The sequence below is a fragment of the Lonchura striata genome, chromosome 2 (genome assembly GCF_046129695.1).
Source record: "Lonchura striata isolate bLonStr1 chromosome 2, bLonStr1.mat, whole genome shotgun sequence".
In the NCBI taxonomy this organism is placed as follows: domain Eukaryota; kingdom Metazoa; phylum Chordata; class Aves; order Passeriformes; family Estrildidae; genus Lonchura; species Lonchura striata.
Genome location: NC_134604.1, coordinates 13,933,502 through 13,957,067, shown reverse-complemented (window position 1 = coordinate 13,957,067; position 23,566 = coordinate 13,933,502). Strand labels below are relative to the sequence as shown.

Sequence of the window (23,566 nt, the reverse complement as noted above, 5' to 3'; positions counted from 1 at the left end):
TGAGGAAATGGGGGTAAGGGAGTTCTTTGCTACTTAAACATGTAGTCCAGAGTCCACCTGGCTGAGAAGATGCTAGGTAGCTCATTCTTTTTGCAGGTCCCTCCTCTGAAACCTCCTGCAGCAGTCAAACACCTGAGGTTCTACTTTTGGGTCAGTTCTGAGCTCTGAGCAGAGCCTACAGCCCTGTGCTCAGAAGCAGCTCCTCACCACAGTCAGGAGCCACCATAAATGAAGTTTTTGGTTTTTTTTTTAGGGGGTCTGTAACTATCCCAGATCTCTGCAGTTGCTGCAACTGGCTGCAATTCTTACAGTCCTGGAAAAGATCTCTTCCCTAATAGTACATCTCTTTTGAAGGTGTGTGCTAAACTACAATAGAGAGTGTAAGTTATTTAGTTCATGTCTCAAGTGAGAATTTTGGAAATTGGATATAGACCTTTCCTGATCTGTGTACAGTACACAAAGGACTGTGCCAAATCTGAAATTACCATGACTAAACAGCCCTGCATTAATCATCTTGCAAATTTAATTTTAAATGAGAACAAGAGAAACTCATCTTTCAGGTCTCTGAGGGGTTCTTTTTCAAACTTTTTGTTCCCTATTCCTCCTTTTCCCTGCTCATCTACTGAAGATTGTAAAAAGGACCAGAACAGTAGATTTCATTTGGCTATTGATCCAATATGTTAATGCTTCTGCCATTAGAACTACTGTAGCTGGAAAATAAAGCAAAAGAAATATTCTTAAATTTCTCCAGCTGGGCTACTGGGTTTTCTGACTCCACATTCTTCCTGAGTGATAGAGACTACTTTAATTTGCACAGTATTAAGACAAAAAAACCAAAAAACCCCACCCCAAAAGACAAACCCACCAGAACCACTTTTGGTAGCCATAAATGTGTAAGAGCAACGGCTAACTGTGCCACCCCCATCCACCCCTGTGGTAAACCAAAAGTGAATAAATATTGGCTTACCCTTAGAAGAATCTTGTAATTTGTGTTTCCAGCACATAACAGCAAAAACAATGCACAGGCTAAATGATTTAACAGCTAATAAAATAGTGACTGTCCAAACCACTTATACAAATAATAGGTTAGATCAACTTCACACTGGATTTTCTTAGACACACATCCAAAATGCAATAAGAATTCTGAAGGGAACACACAGTGCTTAAAATACCAATGCAAATTCAAAGATTCTGTTCTGCACCTGTGCTAAAATTCATGCTTGAGGCAATGCCATGAGAGAAACAAGCTACTGGCATGCATCAAAATGAAAACTTTAGGCTTCTATTTATGCACATTGATGCATTATGTGCATCTAAAAACAAAAACCATTTTCTCTCCTCTTTGAAAGTTTGAGGCCAGGAGGAGCAAAGAAAGCCCTGCCACAGGGAAGAGAGCTGTCTTGTGGTTTTGTGGGGTTAGAAAAGATCAGGTTGGATCTGGGTCTGGCCCCTGTGCTTGGGGCAGTCCAGGCACCACCTCAGAAACCCCTTTGTCTTTGTTCCACCCCTCAGCATGACCTTGTTCCAAACCCCCTGTTGACAAGTTTTTGGCATTCAGAACCACAAAAAAAATGATGTTTTGGAAAACCAGAGGGAAGGGCAAGCAGATTCCCTGTATTTTCTCCTTATCTATGCCTTTTTTTTTTTTTTTTTCTTTTTTTTTTTCTTTTTCTTGTCCCTGGGCTGTTAGAGAATTGGGAATTGTGGTTAAAGAAGAAAAGATAAAGGGTCTAAAAAAATATGAAAATAACACCGAATCAAAACAGCACCACCTCAATGGCCCTTTTTTAATGGTTTAGTTATTAACCATTTTTCTGAGAGCTAGACACAGAGGTGGCACTAATTCCCCACCAATGCATAGTGCAGGTGTCATGTTAAAATAATGTATTACTGTAAATTAACACATTAAATTTCCCACAAAGTTCACTTAGTGTGTATGACATTGATGTATTAATTTATTAATATTTAATGCTTCTATTCTGTGAGCTCCAGTAAGAGTTTTCTGTAGACAGTTTGTCTGTTATTTACAGGCACATATAATTGTAGTTGACAGCAGGAATGTAAAAATATTTGCAGGTAAATTTTACTCAAATAAAAATCTCAGCAACTTAAAATTATTTGAGGATGTTGAGGAATATATTTTAAATGTTAACTAAATAGCAGTTAAATATATTTCAAACTGTCCCATCTGGCACAGCTGTAAATAACAATCTGTCTGTTTTAAACAGTCCTCTGTTGACTGTGTCAGCAAATGTTAGGATTATTTGCTATTCACTGACAATTTAATCTTCAAGTGTATTTATAAAGTTCTGCTGCACCGACACTAGTACATATATCATTTCTTGCAGATCAGTATAATGCTGAAAGAATCTTTGTGCAAACATACTTAAAGCTCTTCATCTTTATGTCTGAAGATGTTGATATGGATGGAGTTAGAGAGATTTATCATCATCTTTACTTTGATCCCCTTTCCTCCAAAAAAAGCAATAAGCTGAAAAATTCATGCATCTGGAGAAGTAGGGAACACAGTTTCATCTGCCCTGAAAGCAATCAGTTAGGCATGAGGGACTGGCTGACTTCTGGATGTGAGTGGGTACAACATAAATGTCTCACAGATATTGTGTGTGGCACATTGGTCTTTCATCAGAGCAAAATTTATGTGTCTTTCCTAGCTACTAGATGAGTGGTGTGTGATGTGATTCCATAAATTACTGTGAAAAGCAGATAACAATATAATAGAACTAAATACTTTTATCAGGAATCAGTGTATGTTACCCTGTACAAAAAAAGGAAAAAACTGAGAGATCACCTCACTCCTGCTCATGAGGGCTTTCATACTGACTCACACTGGCAGGGATTCCTGACCTTTGATCCAACTGAAAATCAACATCTGGCCTGCTGGGTTGGATATAAGACAAATATTATGGGGTGAAGTGTGTTTTATGAAACACATTTTTCATTCTTTAAGTAGCAATTATCAGTTTGTAGCTTCCAGTTTAAAATAAATGCTTATTGTATCATATAAAGAACACTCTACCTGTGCTCAGGCCATTCCATTACCTCTGCACAATGCATATAAAGGTTTCCAACTTTCTAAGGCCAAAAGTGGATGAAAACAAAAGTGAGAAGTTTAAGCACTAAAATTTACATTGTTTCTTAAAGGAGAAAGCTAATTGTCTAATTGTCTCTTTCCAAGACCTGGAAACTTATTTGTCCTAGAAATTTTTTCCATGGGGTTGGGTAAAGAGGAAGTGTTACAAGTGTTCAGCAAAGGGCAGAGTAAGGAGAATGTGAAAGCAGGACTCAGTCCCAGGTATTTCAAAAGCTGCTCTGAGAAGAGACTTTAACATCTCCCACTTCGATGTAAAATTACCACCCACTCAGCATGTTATTTATGTGTATTCAAAGGCACAGCTACTTGCTTGCCTGTCAAACTGATGTTTTAACTATTTTCTTTGGTGTGCAAGCCCAGCACAGGAGATGTACTGACAGAGGTTCAACATTTTCCTGTACATCACTGGCATTGTTTGTTGAGTTCTTGTCTGTACTGCCTGTGCAAAAAAAACACTGGCAAGAAAAAATGCTCAAGTGTCAGTGAAACAACTGGGCCAGAGGATTCCTCATTAAAGGTAATTATGCATGAGAAGGACTTTGCTTGATTGTCAGTTTGAGTTGGTAGTACTGACAGATTGGGGAAACCAAACCAAATTTAACTTCCAGATAATGTATACTTTACATGGAAATAACTGACAGACAACTTATAAAGTTCCTGCCTGCTGCTTGTATGACCACTTTGCAGGCATAATCATCATTTAAATGGAAGTAGAAAGCACTACCACCCTCTCCTGAAGATTTCATTGTGATCAAATTAAATCTATTTAGAATGGAATAGCTGGGTACAGAACACCTTTAAATGCATCATGAAAAACATGTTGATAAACAGCCTGTCCCTTCTATGAAACAGAATTGAAGAAAAAAAACAGCTTTAATGAGAGGGTCTGTGAAATTTAGTGTTTGTGAGATAGCCAGATTTAAGATAGACTGTGTTTTTTTTGTTGTTGTTTGCTTTATTTAAAAGCAGAATTTTCTTCCTAAATTTAATCTTTTGAAAGAAGTGGTCTTGCATAAACAGGAGGAACCTCATATGAGGTTTGCAAAACTCAAAAATGCTGCCCAAAATCCTGAGCCCTCCTCCATGTTATCCCTATTGTGGATAACAATAGGGTAACAATGTCCCAGCATCCCTCCAGACCCCTTCATGCTTCAGGGTTAGAAGGACAGCAGATTCTCCAGACCTTCCCACAGCCTCCTGTTCTCTTTTTTCACTTTGTTTGTAGGAATGTTTCAAATACATCAAACTAATGCTCTGAGGATGAGAAATGAGATGCTAGCAAATTTCATTTCCAGCTTTGAAAAAAAATACTGTGTTCCAATTGAATTCCATAACTGCATATCAATTGTTATAAAAAAAAAAAAAAACAAAAAAAACCAAAAAAACCCACCAAACAAACCCACAGTAAGAAGATTCAATAGAAAATGGAATTGGTTTTAGGGATAAATAAATACAAGTTAGCTACAAAATGTCTTTGTTCAGTGGGTTTGAAGAACAATTGAAGTGCATACTTATTCAACAGATTTTTTTTAAGCTTTCAGAAATGACAAACATTAGAGTTGCCTGAAAGAAGAAATTACAGAATTGAAATTTGTGGTGTATATTTATATATATTTGCAATTATTACTTAATAAGATGCATTCAGAAGTAGTAAAGCTGTAATATACACTGAAAATAGTAGACATGGAAGAATATTGCATCATGAAAATGAATTAAATTGGATTTCAAGCCATCCATTACACAGTGGAAATGAACTTAGAAGAGGAAGATACAGCTTGACATGCAAAATAATTATTTTAAATGCGTATATGTATTAAAAGGTTGTGTCAACATGCAGGCACAACTCCAGTGACCTTGACTGGTAGGGCATGGGGAATTTCACCATCAGACTGCTGCAGGCTAATTAGCACTGCTCTTTTTCCAAAAATAGAATAGTCAACTTTATTCTTTGTTTGCAGAACCCTTTTTCTCTTGGACTATTGCAAAGCTTTTTAATAAGAAACCTTAAAGTACATGTATGAAATGAGTCAGATATATTAACTGGGTGTGTGGAAGCAAATAAAAAGGGACTTATCAAAGTGATGGCAGTGGCAGAGAGAGCTGGCTGAAGAGCTTACAAGCAAAACATACCCAATTTTGGTTAAGCCCTTGGAGGGAATATTCCATTTTCTTGAAACTTGAAAAGCATAACAGTTATCTAAAGATACTTCTGCCTTCCTTTCTATTCTCATATTTCAACACAGTCAATAGTTTGGTTTAGGTTTTACAAGCCGCATAAATTCTGTTAAAGTTAAGAAGTAATTGATTGAGGGAAAATAGTTGGTTGCTTTTCCCTAAGTGTGTCTCTTATCTGGGCAGCATGGGTAGAGTCAATTCCATGAGTGGAGGGCAAGCCATGTAGGGATTTCAACCCCTGGTACAGAAGGCAGGGCTTGACTTTTGCATTTCCTCCCTCCTCTCCAAGAACAACTGGCAGAACTCAGTCTGCGTCATGCCAGCACATTGAACAGAAACCTTTGCCTTCTGAGAGAACAGAAAGAACAGATCTGTTTGTTTTTGGTCTAGGAATGGTTTATCTTCTACCTATCTCAGGCAAATTCAACGCTAATAATTACCCAAAATCATCAATCGCCATTTTGAAATACTTCTGTGCCAATTACCCTTAGAAAACTGTTCCCCAAACCCAATCTTATTGCACTGAAGCTGGGATATGTTCTTCTAACTTCATGTTGTGTTTGTTTTCATGGAAACATTACCCTTCAGCTTAAATATTATTTTCCCTTTTCTGGTTTTACTTCAACTGTATGGTTTTAACAGAATGCTTATCTGCCAAAGCTGTTATTTTGGCAAACTCAGTCATTCAGCAACCTCTTTGCAGTTGTATGGTCACTTAAGAATGGATCGACACAGCAGAATTATTGAAAGTATTTGCTCTACCTGCTATTTTGCATCCTGTTCTTTCAGAATTCTGCTGTGATGAATATTTGGTCTCAAAAGACTAAATAAGCTCCTTAGCAGTTTTCCTAACCTGATTCCCCTTAGCCATTCTGCCTCTTGTTCCATGTTCAGCATCATCTACTCTGATTGAAACGAGGCACAGAATATTTACCCAGTTTTTGGGTTATACCTAGATTATCTTTAATCTCTTTAATCTCTGTCCTTCCTGCATAGTAATTCCATTCCCTGCAGTTTACTTTAATATCCTTTGCCAAATTTAATTGTCACTTGTAAGTCTGCATTTGTTAATTTCCAACACACATCTTAATTTAATGCTCAGTACTTTTGTGTTGGTTCTTCATACCCAACATCTGTTTTTGTTGCCACTGTTCATCCTACTGGGCAAGCCTATTTACACATTTAAAAGAGCAATCAAAGATTCAAACGATGGAAAAACACATTTCCTAAATGTGGTACTGCACTGTGCTTCACAGCTTCCAGGTCAGGTTATTCTAGCAGCTTGTATTCGTTGTTCTAAAGGAAACTCTCATTAGACAGACGCAACATTTCCTTTGCTTACTTAGCATTGCTTAGTATGTACCATTTTCTGTTTATAGGCTGCTTTCAAGCTTTATTCTGGGTGAAATACCCATTTGTGTTCTATAAAGATTTATGTGGCTTTATGTAGCTTCTATATTCACTCCTAAGTGATGATGAAATGAAACTTTTCTATTTACTCTATGGATGACATTTATGGACTGAGCAAGAATGAATGTGAAGTACTCTGATAATTCAGAAGAAAAACACAACAGTAGTATTGGTTTCCTCAAGGAAGACATAATTTTTGATACGGTGGTGTAAACTGAACACTAACCAGAATTTCAGCAATAAATCAAGTTTTATAACAAGGACAGTACATTAAGCATAGATATATTTATGCTAACGCAGAAGTTTTCAACTCTGTTTTGTATTCCACATATTCTCCACCTGCTCCCACACATCTAATAACTCCTTATTAAGGTTGCCTTTTGTTGTCTCCCATCATGGTTCTCTTGAATTTCCTTGAATTTCCTACTGCAGGTTGTTTTCAGCTCCTACTTTCAAAGTAATTTCTTGCTTCAACTGACTGCCTTCATAAAACTAAGCAGCTTTTGCCTTGAATATTTTGTGGTAGGCAACTTGGAGCACTGTAAGGTCTCTTGCCACCTCGGTGTGAGGGGAGGGGAAGCTGTCCTTTGCAGCATCTGTTGCCTAGCAATGTTTCTCAGGTGCCTTTAGCTGTGCTGCACTGTGATCAAAGCTGGAAAGGCTGAGCGTAAGGGAAAGTGAAAATGGGCTTGAAAAACACTGCAATCAAAGCACAGCTGGTGCAACATCCATGATTTTTACATGACAGTGGAAGGACCCCAGCAACATGTGCCATTGTGTGCAAAAGGCTTAACTCTGCTTCCCAAGTGCACAGCACTCCTTGGAGGAGAGAAAGCAGCATCAGCATCCAGCAGCGCTCTGCTGGACCGTGTGGCACCGCTCTGCCCGTTCAGGAGTCAAAGGGATAGAGCTCAGCCCGGATTCCTGTTCTGTTCACATCACCCGAGACATTTGCACTCGCCATCAGGTGGCATTAAACCAGAGCCCAGGGGGACAGCGTGTTTCCTGCGGGATGCATTGCTACAAGGTGGGATGGAGCACTCTGAGAAACTCTACTGCTTTTCACCCAGGCATTGTTCAAAGATTCAGGCATGGCTTTGCATGTACCAGACCATCACTGTGACCCATCTGAGCTATTTCATAACATTCCAACTCATCCAGTCCAACCCTTCACTAAAGGTGGGAAATTTCCCCATACCTGAACACTGACTCTGTTGTTTTAAGGCTTAAAAAGTAGAAATTGTAGAATAAATCTTGTGTAAGAAGGATTTGTTAATGGATGTTACCCAAGTTACTGACAAGCCAGGCTAAGTTTTATTTGTGAGATGATGCTTATAACAACACTGCACAAACTTAGACTGGTTGGTAGCATTCGTGATGTTACAGGGAAAAGACATTAATTAGCCGTGCAAAACTAATCCTGTCTCAGTGACATCATCAGGATGGGAATATCTAGATTAAGACAGTATGGTCCCAGCCTAACACAACTTTTTTCCAAAACTGTGCTTGTTGCTTGGGTGTTTGGGTTATTTCAGTGTGACTAATAATTAATTTAGGGACCCATACAAGTGTTTTATCTATGAAATGACCCCTGAATAGAAACATGAACATGTACTCTGTTATTAAAAATTCACATTCTCTGTGTGGTAGATAAAATTCCAGGGATAAAGTAAATAATCCTAAAGGCAAAACTTCTCAGAAAACCAGAAAGATTAGGGTACAGAAGTTAAAAAAAAAAAAAAAAATCTTGGTAATCTCTTGTCTTTCTTTAAAGTTCACAAAATAAGAATTTCATCACCCTGTCTTGCAAAAGTGTGAGAGGAAAATGTGGCAGAAAGATGATTTTGAAATGCACTTAAAACTTTCAGCACTGCTAGAGAGTTAAGCAGATAAATATCTCCCCAACTAACCAGCTGCCAAGCAAGACTCTTCAGTGTTTTTGGAACTTCACAATGACATTTCATATACCATGCTTTTGGCGTGTGAACAAAATCCATACCCTGCTGCTTCTCCCTTTCCTGATACTTCCTCAATTAGAAAGAGCTTAGTTATTTGTCACAGTTTTATGTATTATATTTCATAAAAAGAAAATGAAATTACTTTCAGGGAAAGGGGTAATTAGTAGCATACTCACCCAACTCCATGATTCCTTCAGTACTTTCAGACTTCAGCCATTCTATACTGCATGTGAATTTCAAGTTTAAACTGATCATTTGTTAAGTAAGATAATCTTTCAAGAAGAAGATAGACTGATGTTTTGTTGACTGGAGAAACTTTAGTTGAGGATTTTGATTTGCAACAGCCTTTTCCTTAACTTTCTGAGCTTGAAAGAGCAGTTTTTCTGTCTCTGGTGTCTGGTTTGAAGTTTTCTCAGAAAGGCTTTTCTACAGTTCTTCACAAGAAAGCAAGGGAATGAGCCTTCAGAAGTAACAGGTATAGGACTTTGAAGCTATTTTCCTTTGCAAGGCTGGAAGAGGGAAAGGAGATAGAAATGAGATGGTAACAGTAGAATTATAGTTGGACCGATAGTCTCACTGATCCCTATTCTAGTTTTGGACTTGCTTGAGCTTCCACAAAATATACCTTACAAATCAATAAATTACTCAAGGCTTTTTCTCCTCTTTAAACTGTGGGAGAGAAAACATTCATCTCCCTGCTTTTTAAGGCTTGCCTACAATGCAAGTTACAAGTCTCATATTGAAGGGCTGGGGGAAATTTATTGTGGGCATTTTTTTCCCCCTCAAAGGGTGGTGAGAAACCATATAAGATCTGGGAATGCTGGGACTGGAGACCAACAGAAACTCAAAAATCTACTGTATCATTCACATGTCTTTTGCAAACCATGGCTGTTTTCCAGTTGTTGTATGCCAGCAGGGAAGGAAGGGGGTGCAGTGAGATCCCTGTAGGGGTGCTGCTGTCTCTGGGTGTGCCATGGCTCAGATGGGTGGCCACAACAGTAAGTGGCTTTGTCAGTCTGGACAAAGGAGGATAAAGTCTAAGAAATAGTTTTTGTAAGCTCTGCCTGCACCAAATGGACTTCCAGTCACCCAGTTTCTGGGCTTAGGAAATCAGTATTCATTTTTGGGAATGGATGTGATGTGGGATGAGGGTATTTAACAATGGTATGAGTGTGAATACCCTCCAGCCATGTTTTGGACCCTTTTTGCAACCCCCTTTCCCTGTGACTGGAGCCCTGCTCCCTGGCTGGGCAGGACGTGGCATCCTGCTGTTCTCCTGGGAGACACATTCTGTCCTCTTCTTATTGACTGCTTTGTGGTGTCTTTTGCTGGCTGGGCAAAATAAAATTTCAGCTGTACCCACAGTGACTGCAAAGGAATGAGATTTTGGAAGAGTGGAAGGATAAAGGCTTGCTGCAGAGCCAGAGGTAACAGAGCAATGGTTGTTCACTGGGTTTTGTATAAGGGCTGTGGCAGCAAGAAGACATTTTCCATGGGTGAAAGGTGTGCTCAGAGACACTTTACACATCTGGGGATGCTGCCTCTGGTGCCCCTGTGGGTAGTTGTGAAGCCTAGTTGATCATAAGTGCCTCATCTTCCTAATTTTCATCTACAAGCTCTGCTGAATCTTTTATTATCCTGCCTGAATGCTTTTCCAGTGTTTCTGAAGAAGGGCAGAGCATTACTTTTACAACCCAAGTGATTTTATGGAAAGGATTGAACTCAGGTCAACAGTAATTCATCCATAAGAAGTGCAAGCTTTAGGGAACTGAAACATAAACCCTATCAGAAATGACACAACCACCTAATTCAGTGCAACCATGTGGATGTGAAAAACATCCAAATTATCAGATTAATTCTAGCTTTTGCTCTTCCTCTGAGAAGAAAGCATGATGTTATATTTCCTTCCTAGAAGCTTTGCTTTTCCTCTCTGTGCTGAAGAAAAGTGAGAGGCTGTTGCATCCTGGAAGGAAGAGATCTCAGTATTCACTGCTGAGTGTGCACAGCCTGTGCATTGCTCCCTGTGAGGGGCAGGGCTTCATTATGGAATGGCAGAGGGTGACCATATGGTACCAAAGTATTTTCCAAGTCTGTTTCTGCACTATTTTCAAAAGCAATTTTTCCATATCCCTGCCTCTTACAATTCTCTCTCTCTTTTTTTTTTTTTTCTTTCTAATTTATTTTCTCTTTTCCCTGATTTTATTTTATCCTCTCCTTCTACAAGGCCTCACTTTTTGCTCCTTCTTTTCTGGTATGCCCAGACTTCAGGTTCTTGTGTGTTCTGCCATTCCCTTTCCATCTCCTGGCTGAGAAATCGGTCAGGTGTGCTGGAATGTTGCTGGGACAGAACTGAAACAGTGGTAGAGTAGGGGAAGGAGTTAAAACTGAAGTCTGGGAAGCTTTGAAACAGAACACAATAGTTATTGTGCTAATTTTCATCTCCATAGCAACACTAATGCAATGTTTTTCCCTCACTCCTGGAATTCCCCTCCTATGGTCTCCTGCTGGGCTCAGCCTGGAGACCAGCAATGGCACAGGGACTGGGAAGGTGCCTGTATGGCTTTGAATTGTTGGAAAATGGATGAGATTTGAAGAAATCAGTAGTAACCTCCTGGTGCAACGCTATGGGCTGCCCCTGAGGTGTGGGACAGATCAGACCAGGAGGTTTGTCATCAAGGAACAGAAAGGGTCTTGTTGAGATGGCGATGGCAGCTGGTGCAGTAGGCAGCAATTATTCTGTGGGGAGCTTCTCACAGAGGTTCTGTGGGGATGACAGGTCAATGTCACTGTTAAAGGTGACTCCTCAGAGAGACACTCTTGCCTTTGAATGTAATATCCTTTAAATTTGGGTTTAGGTAATCTGAAGGTCTGAGCAAATTGTGTAGCAAAAAAATAGACATTTTGGACTATTTTTTTTTCTGAATTCAGACCATTAATAGTGTGAGACTGTGATTAATGCAAACTGAGCATTTAAAAATCTGTAGGCATCTTTACATTTCTTAGTTTGGGTAATGTATCTTGTAGAAGTTAAAGGTAGCTGAAGGCTCAGAGCATCATTCAAACTGTAAAGCAAACTACAATCTCAACTGCATTTTCTCCTATACCTGATATCTTGGTTACCATGCTTGCATTATAATAAGCTTTGAGGTTTTTTTTTTTTTAACCCTCATGGTACCATCATACTGAGCAAGAAAAATCTGTGAGGGAGGAGACATTTTGATATTCCACAAATGCAATTGTTCCAACACTGCTGAACACTGCTGTGCCATTTGGAAAATGCCAGAGGGCAAACTTTGAAGAGACATGAGAAGCACCAAGAAGGAGAAGAAAATGTTAGAAAGTGCTGTTGTGACAGATGGTGAGATGGTAGGCTGTTCTCAGATGGAAACATATTAAAGAGTTTTGCTTCTCCAGTCTGGACAGCTTCTTGAGAACAGGCTGGGGGCAAAAACACCCAGAAAGCCTCAGAACAGCTTTAATGTGTGAACTGAACTGCTGGTGGAAAAGATTCAGTGAGCAGCTCTCTCAGTAGCTGTAGTGGTTGACCATATTCTGGTAGCAGTGCTGGATGTCCATGAAGATCCATCAGCAGTCCTGGCTGGAATTCCTAGTGCCTTGACTGAGAAACATTAATGCTGCCCACTAAACATGGGAGTGCAGTGGTGATCTTCCTAATAATTCATCAGTGCCATTTGGAGCCAAACCAGCACCTACTGGGAGCCTTTTTTTGCCAATGGACCCTGACTTCTCTTGCGGTGGTGGAGTATCCAAGCGCTCCCTTCTTGGCTCCTGGCACTGCTGGATGTTACCATCAGCTCTGGCACTGCTCTGGCAGCTAGGACTGAGCACAGAGCTGGTCCTTTTCAGAAAGTCTTTACTAGGATTCCTCAGGTTTGGACTTGGAGGAGATGTCTAGGAAGGTGTGTAGTTCTGCAGCTGGAACGCTGCTGTGTTTAAAGTGGGAATGTCACATGGGGACCCCATGGAAACAGGGAGCTTTCAGCTAAACTGAGGGCTCAGTGAAGGAAAGCTGCAGGAAAGTCAGCTCAAAACATGGAACTGCTTTCCGTGTCAGTTGACTCTGAAGTTAAAGTGATGTCATTTTTTCAAGCAAGTGTTCCATTTTACCAAAAGTTTATACTTACTACTCTTACATACCCTTCTTAGCCTGCAGACATGAGGCATTTCTAGTTAAAAAAAAAATAAAAAAATTGAAGAGGAATAAACCTGGGCATCTTTTACTTCCTCCACTACCTTCTGTCCATCCCTTCTCCCATCTTTAAATCCCATCGCCTTAGTACCCAAATTAGAGACCTTCCTCTCCCCACATATTCAGAGCCTAGAGCGTACATGTAGTTTGCAGAGCACTGAGTGGGCTTAATGTACCATCAGGCTGGAACGTGTTAGGAGCTAATTCTGGGATGCATGAGCACAGGAATTGTCATGGGAACACAGCCTATAACCAAGAAGGAAAAAAATTCCAGTAGGAAACCAGGCTATGGGAGACTTCCATTATGTTGCTCAAAACAACCCTAAAGAGAGTATTATTTTGCAATTATTTCAAAGAAGACACCATGCCATGGAAACCCCTGACAAAGCAAATTGCCTGTAATTAATGAAAGAGGTAACTTTAAAATAGTAATTTCTTCTAGCTATGCCCAAGGACATAAACCTGTCCTTCTTCTAGACTCACTAATGAGAAAAAAATAATATGAGGAGTCAGTTTCCCTCTGACTGAAACTCAGCTAGTAAACATTGTGTAAAAATATGTTTCCTCACTTTTTTTAACTGACAGAAAGGAAGGTTTGACTTAGCCTACCACATAATCAGATGCTCCCTTTTAATCCAGTTTCTTTGGGAAATAACAGTTACAAGGCTGTGCTGTTGTCAGTCCCCATGAGATCCTTTTGAACTTGTTGCCCAGTTTCAACTAAACTTGCAGAGAGATCAAGAGTCCCTTTGCCTTTGATGAAAACAAGGCAAGCCCCTGTTAATGGAAAGGCCACAGCATGTGTTCAACATATTATTAGACATTAGAGAATCTGTGTGAGGGAACAGAAGGACTGAAAACTTTTGTAAGAACAAAAACTACAGCAAGCAAGCTTTGAGTGTCACTGCTCATATAACTTTTTGGGAGTTGCTGTACTAAGCTCCATGATACAAGTACTTGTAATTGTTTTCTAATTCCAACCTGTGTAGGGCCTCTTGATAATTAAAGTGTCAGCGTTTCAGTGATGAAAAGCCCCATTGAAAATCAATGTTCAGTTGCCATTGCTGCTTGCAAAGACAGAAAGGTCTTGTGAAGCTCTGCAGAACCAGCTGTGAAAGCCTTCTGTCAGCTTGGTGGGAGGGGAGAGCTGTAAGACCAAACCACCATTTGCAAATTCCTGTCCTTTAAACTTAGAGCTGGCTATAGAGAAAATCAGAGGCATGTCTCTTATGTGGAGGCCTCCAGAACTGTGTGTCCTGCTTAAAACTTATTTGCAGGTATTCATACCAAGAGAAAGACTGGGTAACCCTGACTCGAAGCTGCAGGGAAGCTCCTCACAGAAAGATCTGTCAGTGTAAGCAATGGCACATCCTCACAGAGCTCAAATGCCTTTTACTGTTCAGTGTGGATTTTATTACCAGTTCTTTGTTAATCAGAGGAATGCTCCTCACCTTGCTTTATGAGTCAGGACAGTGAGATGCAGGGAGAATAAATTGTGACACCAAGGTCACACATTTTGGCAGAGAATGAAGTTAAACCCAAATCCTCTCAGCTGTGGGCTGGCAGTGACTGAGAGCCATGGGAAGGGGCAGCCTCGGGCTCTCCACAGGGTGGAAAGCTCTTCCATGTTCTTTCTGCCCTTCTTCCTTCTCAAACCAGCCCTCTGATTCCTGCTTGCACTTTTCTGATTGTGCTTTGGCCTATCAGGTTTCCTAGAACTGACCATTATGCCAGCACTTTTGAAATGACTTTTGAGTATAACCCAGTGCAAGACTTGAGATTACAAACTTGATATTACAAAAATGGCTTGCTGCCTTCCCTTAGAGCATTCATAAACTATGTCCAGAAATACTCCAAAGTAGTTGCTAATAGCCTAGATTGATTCTGACTGCATAAAAGACAAGTAATTTCAAATTATGAAAATTAACTACTTACATAATTTGATTTATTCAGTTACAGTCTCTGTGAGGATTTAAAGATGGTGCCTGATCCCCATCTCTGCTGCTGAACTGACAATATATCATAAGTGTGATTCAGAAAGGTCTAGCAAGAGTGCTAGGATGGTATGAGGGAAAAACAGATGATATAGCAGAACTTAAGTTTCAGTCTCTGTCTTGTAATTATTGTAATCTTTTTCTCATCATGTGTGTTTATCCTATTGCATTTTGGAAAAATTATTGCATTAGCAGCTTCTCTAGGATCATGTTTAATATGTATATTAATATGTATATTTGCAATCTGATGACAACTTTTACTGGAATTCCTGACTCAGACTTGCTGGACTTTTGCAATCCATGAATGATTCTTCTGCCTCAGAAATGACTTTCCTGTATCACTATTCCACAAAAGCAGGCACGGTCCCTGAGTCCAGCCCAGCTCCTGCCCCTTGCTAAGGAAGATGCACCCTGCAGCCACTTACAGATGCTGGCATGGAGCACATTCATAAATCCCTGACAAGGAGCATAAAGGGATGGTGATGGTGTGTGCCTGTGTCTGAGAGGCAGCAAGTTATCAGCAGGAAAACCTGTTTAAAGAAGGATTTACTTCTGTAATCAGACACAGAGCCCCATGGCGCAGTCTGTGGTACAGCCTCCTCCCTAACACAGAGAGTCTAAATCTGAACAGCAGAGACTGCACTAGGAATATTTCTGTATTCACAATTTATTTGTTAAGGTGTTACCTTTGCTCTGATAGGGACCCTTCTACATCCCACTGGCCTCTGCAGTCACTCAGCTAAAGTGGGGTAAAAACCAGACGAGCACTTGCGCACAAAAACATTGTGATTTGAGCAAGGGGTGCTTAGAAGTAACTTGGAACCTAAATTTGCAAATAAACCTAGGGGATAAGAGTAGCTACCTGGATAAACTTCCAGAAGGCAGAAACATCTTTTGAATCACCTCTTTAGTTCCCTTAAAGGCATTATTATCGCTTTGATCTAAATTGAATTGACTCCAAGCCAGTTTATTGTAATGTATGAGCTGCTCCCCTGTAGATGCTGGAGATGAGGCTCTTGCCTGAGAGCTTGGAGTGACACAGTTATCCCTCAAAGGCACCAAATGAGAGGTGAGAACAGATTCCTGCAGTTCTCTCCACCACAGAGACAAAAGAAAAACTGATTCGAACTTTCAGGATAGGTTTTAGAGGTCGATGACGATGCAAAGAAAGAAAGAAAGGTATTGTTTACCCTTTATTTCCCCCTCCCTACCCTCAATCAAAACTACCTTCTCTTCCCTGGCTGGGAGGTAGCTGTGTCTGAGAAGGAGAGCAGTTCTGCCCACAAGGCCCTCTCTACCCCTCCTTGATATTTCCTCATTGCAATTCAGCTCTTTCTGAGCTGGCAGCAGTTGCAGGCAGGAAGAGTCTGAAGAAAGGAGTGACAAAGTTTTCTGTACTGAAATCAAGAGCGATACTTCTTGATCCTTGATCACTGTTTGCTACAGCTCTTAAAAGGGCAGAACATCCAGCAATTGCATTTGACAGGTGTTGGGCCAGAAGATTTGTAACAGGAAACAAAAGGGGTACGATCTGTTCTCATTAACACAAAAAGAAGATTTTTTTTTTCAGTCGGGACAAACAAGTCTTTTATTTCCTGTCTTCTTTTATTACTTCACCAACTTATTAAATTCTTTATTTTTATTTTCTTAATATCTCTGCAATGCCTTAGCTTTTTAGGTCAGTGACTCATATCTACAGCTGCATAAGAGCAAACCTCTTCATATAAATGGCTTAATTTTCAGGCTGACCATGTAATTTTATCATTCTTCAAATGATCTATTCTTCTCTAGATTAAATGGATGAGTTTCCAGAAAGTAAATGTGTTTGGGCTGCACAGACAGAGCTTTATGTCAGGTTCCTGCCAAAGAAGTCTGCACAATATTGTCTCAATAAAAAATGAGAAAGTAAAAATCATTTAGTCACAGGTGTACTACACATTAAGATGCAGAAAAGGTATCACTAAATTATGTCATCGTATAAGTAGTTCCCTCAGTAACAGTTAAGGGCAGAAACTAGTTGGTCACAACTAAAGAAAGTGCAGCTTTTAGGAAAAGAATTGGCAATTAAAAAGTCAGAATTACACTTCTATGTGAAGTAAGTTCTGATGAATTCAAGCAGCTCCTGCAGTTTCCATTGCTCCTTCCTGTGTAAATGGTGTTTCATCCCATATGTATTTTCAGCACATCTCTCTGAGACTTTAACTTAGGTTCTATGCTGTTGCATTGAATTTCAATCCAGATTTCTGTTCCACTTCCACCAAGGTACCTTCCAGATTTATGAGAGAAGTGAAGATATATATACTGTTCCTTTCTTTCTTGGTTACATACCTCTTTGATACATGGAAGTCAGATTTCAGCAGACTGATGCCTTCAGGTCAGAAAAGTGTCTGCTTTGTCATCTTTCTGCATTTAAGTCCATTTTAAATCTATATTTTCCCAGATATATTCTGCCAATTCTGTTTTTTTTTCCAGTACTTTATAAAGAGCTTTGTCATGTAACTTTTCTGATGGAGCAGAGATGAGCAATTTCTAAAAAAGGCTTTGAGTTATGAACTGATTGGGTGTGTTGTAATGGCCCTGATAGCTGCAGAGGGTCACCAGTTTATCCTCACCACACACCCGAGAAGTCAGGCAGCATCATTGCTGTGTTATCAGGGGAGATGAGAGCAAACCCCTGACCTCCCATACCATCCATAGGCAGGGATCTTCCTCTCCCTCTGAATCAATAAAATGAAAGGAACTGTCACATTTCCAACCTCACAGACTGCAGTGGGATGGACAGTCAGTAAAACCCAGGTGATACTGCAGTAATGGAGACCACACGAGGCTTTAAAGGGAGAGAAGCATCTCTGAGGGTCTGCAGTGGAAAGCATTTTCCAAAGAGAATCAGGACCAGTCCTCCTCCTTCTCCATCCTTGCCTCAGGATCTGTCCAAATCAAGCAGAACCAGCCCATTCTTGCAAGGGATGCAACACATACCCTGTGCTTCTGGTTTGGTGTTTTCCCATTATTTATGAGTTGCATCCAGCAGCCTTCACAAATAGGTCTCAACAAAGAGGAATTTAATGGGATTTTCTGCAAAAGCATATTGAAAAGGAATAAGGAGTTTGCCAAAAATGTGTTCCTCTCTTCATGTAGATGTAAATTAAATCCCTTGATTTACTTTCTATACTCTTTGATTCCAGTAGAGGTCAGCTCTGCCTGTGCTGGGGATGGACAGAGCAGTTCAAAGTGTGCGTGCCTGCACACCTTGCAACACAAGGTTCTGCTTTCTACCCACTGCCCTTCACAGCACTAACATCAGCCCATTTCAGGCCCTCCTCTTAAATGGAGATAAAAGGGCACTGATCCAGAGCATCTCTGTCTTCAGACTGTCATAAAAGCTGGTTAGAGAGCTCTTCTTGCTGCTGCTCCAAGCCTGTTTGAGAACATCCTGTAATGAGCAGAAGGAGCAGGAGACTGTGACAGTGGTCCTTGGTGAGGTTAAAACTGTTGCAAGATGAAAAACCCCCAAATAGCAAGAAGTTGTGCCTGGACTGTGCTTTCCAATTACTGAACTATTAGGGAAACAGAAATACTGCCATGCTGTTGCAACTACCTTCCTCTGCTTGTGTATCAGGGTTGTTAAAAAAACCCCAAAGCTGTGCTCAACAATGTTTGGTTAAGGTTTGTTCTGGTAAAAAAATTTGAGTGTATCAACAAAAAAATTTACTTCTCTAAATGGCATTATTTTGGTGGATATCTGGTCCACTAAAATTCTTATTTCCTCTGTCAGTTACAGTGGTTCTTTAGCTCTTCAGAACACAAGACAATAAACAATTTGAAGCTCTTCAGAGCACAAGACAAGAAACATTTTGAAGCTGAAGACAGAATGTGTTGACAAAAACTCTCTAGTTTAACCATATAAATCTGCAAATGTCCAAGACATGTTTTTATCCTCTCTTCTTTTTTAGAGATTAAATTATTGCTACATTGAGATTTTTTTGTTAATTGTCATTAGTGATTGACACACTTTACAGACTTGTGAAGCTAGAAACTAATGATTGCTTTTCTGAAATTAGATGTCATGCTTTCGACAGAAATCTTTCATGTAACCAGTGATGTGTGCCATTGAGACAGCAGCTGCTTCTGAAGGATAATATCTAAAAACCCCAAAGAATCTCACTGTAAATTCAATGTCTGATTTTCCGAAATAATACTTTTCACACTTTTCTGGTACCTTTTTTGAATGTAGCTCGTTAATACTAAAAACCAGATGAAGTTTCAGTGCATCTAAGCCCTCCTTTTCTTTGCTCTATTTGGGAGATTTTGTAGATTGAAATGACTGAAATGACAAAATGTGGTTTGCTTATTTCTTATGTGTAGCTGTAGATGACAAGAAATGAGTGCCATTAGTCTAACAAACTACCAGGGGAGCCAATAAATAATTTCAGCACAAGATCAAGGATAGGACTAATGAGCAGCAGACTTGACTTGCTACCTGAGAATTGAGAGAGAAGAGACATAAGCCCACTTGAAAGAGGTGACTAAGGTGCAACTTCATAGTGAACTTATATTCTATGTGAAATTGTGCTGCCCAGCTCCAGCCTTTAGGAGTGTCAGATAAGTGTGAGGCAAAGCAAGAAAAGCTGTTTTTCATTTTAGTGCTTGTTCCTCCTGATGGCATTATCTGTTATAGGTCAAGCAGCTACAGCTGACAGCTTCATAGGTCATCTTAAAAACAAGATGTACACCCAGCGCTGTTGCTGCTGATTAAAGATCACATATCTAAGTGCAGATGACACTCCTGGCTTTTGGGTGACTACAGTGGATTGGGAATTCCAGTGTGAACAGCACATTATGTCCCAATACCATATACACACACAGCCCAGGCTGTTGTTCACGAGGGGCTCTGTAACTGCCTCACTAAAGAGCAAATTGTGTCCTGGAAAAGTGAAAGCATTTGTAATGCTCCTCTAGTCTTTATTGTTATGAGGGGATCTGGATGGTCCAACACTTACTGCCACTACAGACAGTCATGAGCAGGGTCCACACTTAATGCTCTCTTTACATGTCTTTCTTTGGCAGCTGGATCCAAATACAGGTATTTTGTAGGTCAGATTTGTTTTTACAGAGAGTTCAAAGCACCGCTGACTTTTGTGCCAAAAACTAATGGATGCATCCTGGTCTGCTCATCTTGCTGTTTCATTTTGTCATCTGCCCAGTGGCAACTGCCTTGCTCTGGGCTGAGGAGACCCTGATCTGCTTTTCCCAAGGAAAAACCTTAGGGTGTCTCTAGGCCACTGACAAAATCTGAAATGCAAACAAAAAACTTAATCCTGAATCAGAAATCTCAAAAACATACAGAAAAAGATGTCTCTCTTGCTGACAGTTCCCTACTCTGTAGCTGAAGTGGGGCTGGTGCCCCCAGTATTCCTGTTACCTCCATCTAGAGCGGTGTGAACAAACAGCTGTGCCCACACTCTGTGGCCGGTAACACAGGGCTATGTGGCTGAAAGCATCACTGTTTTGTAGAGATTTTATGGTTCAAAAGACCTAAATTGGCATGAGGGCTCAATCAGTGGATTGGTAGTTTGATAGCCTAATATCAAAGTGGGGATAAATTGCACATCCTTGGACATGGCATGAAGGTTTGCGAGCCCTTGAGAGCAGAAGATCTGCTGGAAGTGTGCTGGAAAATTCTGTGCAGCACAGAAAGATCCCAATCTGCATATGGTCCTGGCTCTTGTGCTTATTTGAAATGGTGATCTCAGCAAATCACCTCTAAATCCACATCTGGCTTTTGTCTTGAAAGGAGCCGACTGGTTTTCTGTGTAACAGGGTCCAAACAAACTCAAACGGATACAGCTTTGATGATCAGGAGATAGGGACTTAGCAGCAAATCAGAGAAGTGACAGTGTAGACACAGATCCTTATTATTAATAGTAAATGGTTGTTTATTCTAGATGTAAACATCCTAAAATATTAATTAAATAAAAAGCCAAAACCCCATAATCACACAAGGCTTTGGTCTAGATGAAAAGAAACACATTTTGCCTTTTACAGAACAGCAGGGGCCCTTTTTGCCATTGGCAACTGTCAGTCTTCAGGTAATTTCATAATAAGACCTGCAGTATGGTCTTTGAGACTAGAATGGAAGAAAAAAATTAAAAGCCTTCAGTAAGAGGCAGAGTGAAAAGGAGCTTGATTTATGACCCTAATGTAAAAATTCTTTCTGTGGAAGAGATGGTAATGATGCCATTATGTTGGGCAAGCCCAATACAGAAGATTGTTTATGTAGATACAAGTGTTAGGACAGAATGGAAGTCATTTCCCTAGGAAAGCAATCAACAGCCTTAAATGCATCTTTTACAGAGACCAAAATGCTATTAGACTTCTAAAGTTTTACTTTCCTCTTTTCTTAAGAGGATAATTATATTATTTGCTTATTTTCTCTGGTACATTTAAATTTTTTGTGTGTCACTAAATAATGTCTGTCATTTTTTACTCCTGGCTGCTCCCTTGGGTGACCCCTCTCTGATGTGGGGTTGTCACTGGTCCCATTATGGGCACCTGGCTCTGCCTGCCTGTGCTTGGCTGTGTCCTCTCTGGGAGGAGTGCTTGTGCTGGGGTCACCTTGGCTCCCAGCCCATGTCCTCCTTGCAGAGCCGCCCTGCTCCCTCTGTTCCCCAGGTGCCCAGGTTCAGGATGTGGATGGCCACGTACCAGTTTTTCTAAAGGGATTCGACCTGTGACATCATCAGGACATGAATCAGCTCTGTGATATTGCTGGGGTGTCATCTCTGCCCAGCCTGTCATTTCCCCTGTTAAATTTGCACTCTTGGTTGTTCCTGCCCAAGACCATCCCTGATACTGGCTGTATTCAGCTGCATTTTTTTAAGACAGTCTTTAATTCTATCTCAGTTCCATCCATTTGCATTCCTCCCCAACCTTTTATCACCTGCATGCTTACCAACTTTAGAGGTTATTCCCTCAGCTGAACTGTTAATGAATAATTAAACACTAATTTTTTACTAAACTATTAATTAAAACACTTCTGTGTACCCAGGAGAGTCTCCTGAACAATCACAAGTGGTGTAAGGTTTATAATTTGACAATAGTTATTATAATGAGCTATTTTTGATTAAAGCTTTCCAGACAATAGAACATACTCCTAGTATTTTCACTGAACACACATTTATTGCTTTGTGTCTGTGGCACTGTAAAAAGCTTGTGCTGTATTTACCAGGATTTATTATAACACAAATTAGAGGAAGATACTCTGATAACTGGCTGGGCTGCATCACTAAGTAATACTGATGAGGTCCAAGTTAGTCTACATCCTTTAGTGGTTGAGTTGCCAATAAACCATGGCCTAAAATCTCTCTCAAGGATGGTATTTTGATCACAGACCTATTTGTTTCAGTTGTCTCTGCTGGTTTCAGAGCACCCCCTTCTCATCAGTGACTCAGTGAGCCACAGTCATTGCAGTGAGGTGACAAACTTGTACTCCGTGGGCTCCACCACTGCCTACTGCAGTGGTTTCTTCAAGCCAGGCTGATCTTTTATAATCTAGCACAAAGCTAAGGATAAGAAAATGAGTATTGATAGCTACTTCACCCCACCCTCATATTAAATTTAGAGATAATCTTAGGCTTAATACAAATAAACTGGATGGATTTAATGCTATCAAATCAACAGTGCTATGTAAAAAAAAAGAATGTGTTTCTTTCCTCCTAGAGGAAGGATCCCTCTTATACAGTGCAAGATTCAATTATAGCCATCTAGAGACTAGCTAATGTGGTTATAATACAAATAAATCATCTGTACTTAAAACTGGAAAATGCTTGTTTTGATGTACTACAGCCACCCTCCAGTAAGTGTCATGCACAATGGCTTCTGGATTCCGGCAGAAACAACAGCCCAAAGGATAATTGCTGCCCACGCAGGAAGTTTTCCAGGCAGGTCAGTGCTTCCACGTGAGTGGAATCCAGCAAGTCAAAACCCAGCAAGCTCAAACAGTGGAAGACGAGGGTGGATGGTCTGCCTGAAACCTAATTGCTGTGAGGCAAGAAAAACAGCAGGACTGGGAGAACAGAAGATGCAAGGTGATGCTGAAGTCATGTTCTGCTGCTGGCCATGAGAGTGATTCACTGAACAGCGTGTCCCCTATCAGAGGGAGGGAACAATAAGCACGAACATTTGGCATTCCAGTCCATGAAGACCCAAGCCAACTGTCCTGCTCTGCTCACTCAGCTGCTGCAGGAACCAACTACAGACAGTTTTAGGAAGAAATATAACTTGACTAAAATGAACTTTTATTTCCACTGCTGTGAAAAAGGGGGAAAAGGATGCTGAAACTTGTAGTTTTGCCTGTAATTGTTATTGCAGACATGAGTATACTACAGGTACAATAATTTAATATTCTCAAATTCTATTTTGAAGGTCAAAGTGTTCTAACATTGTCATATTTTTGACTATGATATATGGCAGCAGAGTTTGGAAGTTCTCCTCAAGTTAGGAGAAGCTGCCAAATGAAACCACACTTCAGTAGGTACAAAATACCCTTTGGCAGAATTCCATCAAATTATAATCCCCTCTCATTACTGCATAAGCATTTCTGGGTGAGGTAGCCAGTTCCAACCCTTCTCACCCATGTCAAAAATCTACGTACTGGATCGGACATTTCTGTGATTCCTAGTTTTCATTTGTGCTTTCCTTTCCTATT

General features: G+C 40.2%; 1 protein-coding gene across 4 annotated transcripts in view; it reads right to left on the bottom strand.

Annotated features, from left to right (window-relative positions):
• The window catches only part of HTR1F (5-hydroxytryptamine receptor 1F), a 103,755-nt gene that overhangs the window by 74,599 nt on the left and 5,590 nt on the right, over positions 1-23,566 (bottom strand). The window contains exon 1 of one of the 4 annotated variants that reach the window (XM_021541321.2): positions 8,832-11,229. The exons of the other annotated variants lie outside the window; for them this stretch is intronic. The gene's annotated coding sequence lies outside the window, so the exon portion shown is untranslated. Of the gene's footprint in view, positions 1-8,831; positions 11,230-23,566 lie in introns of those variants that run through there. 4 annotated transcript variants of the gene reach the window in all.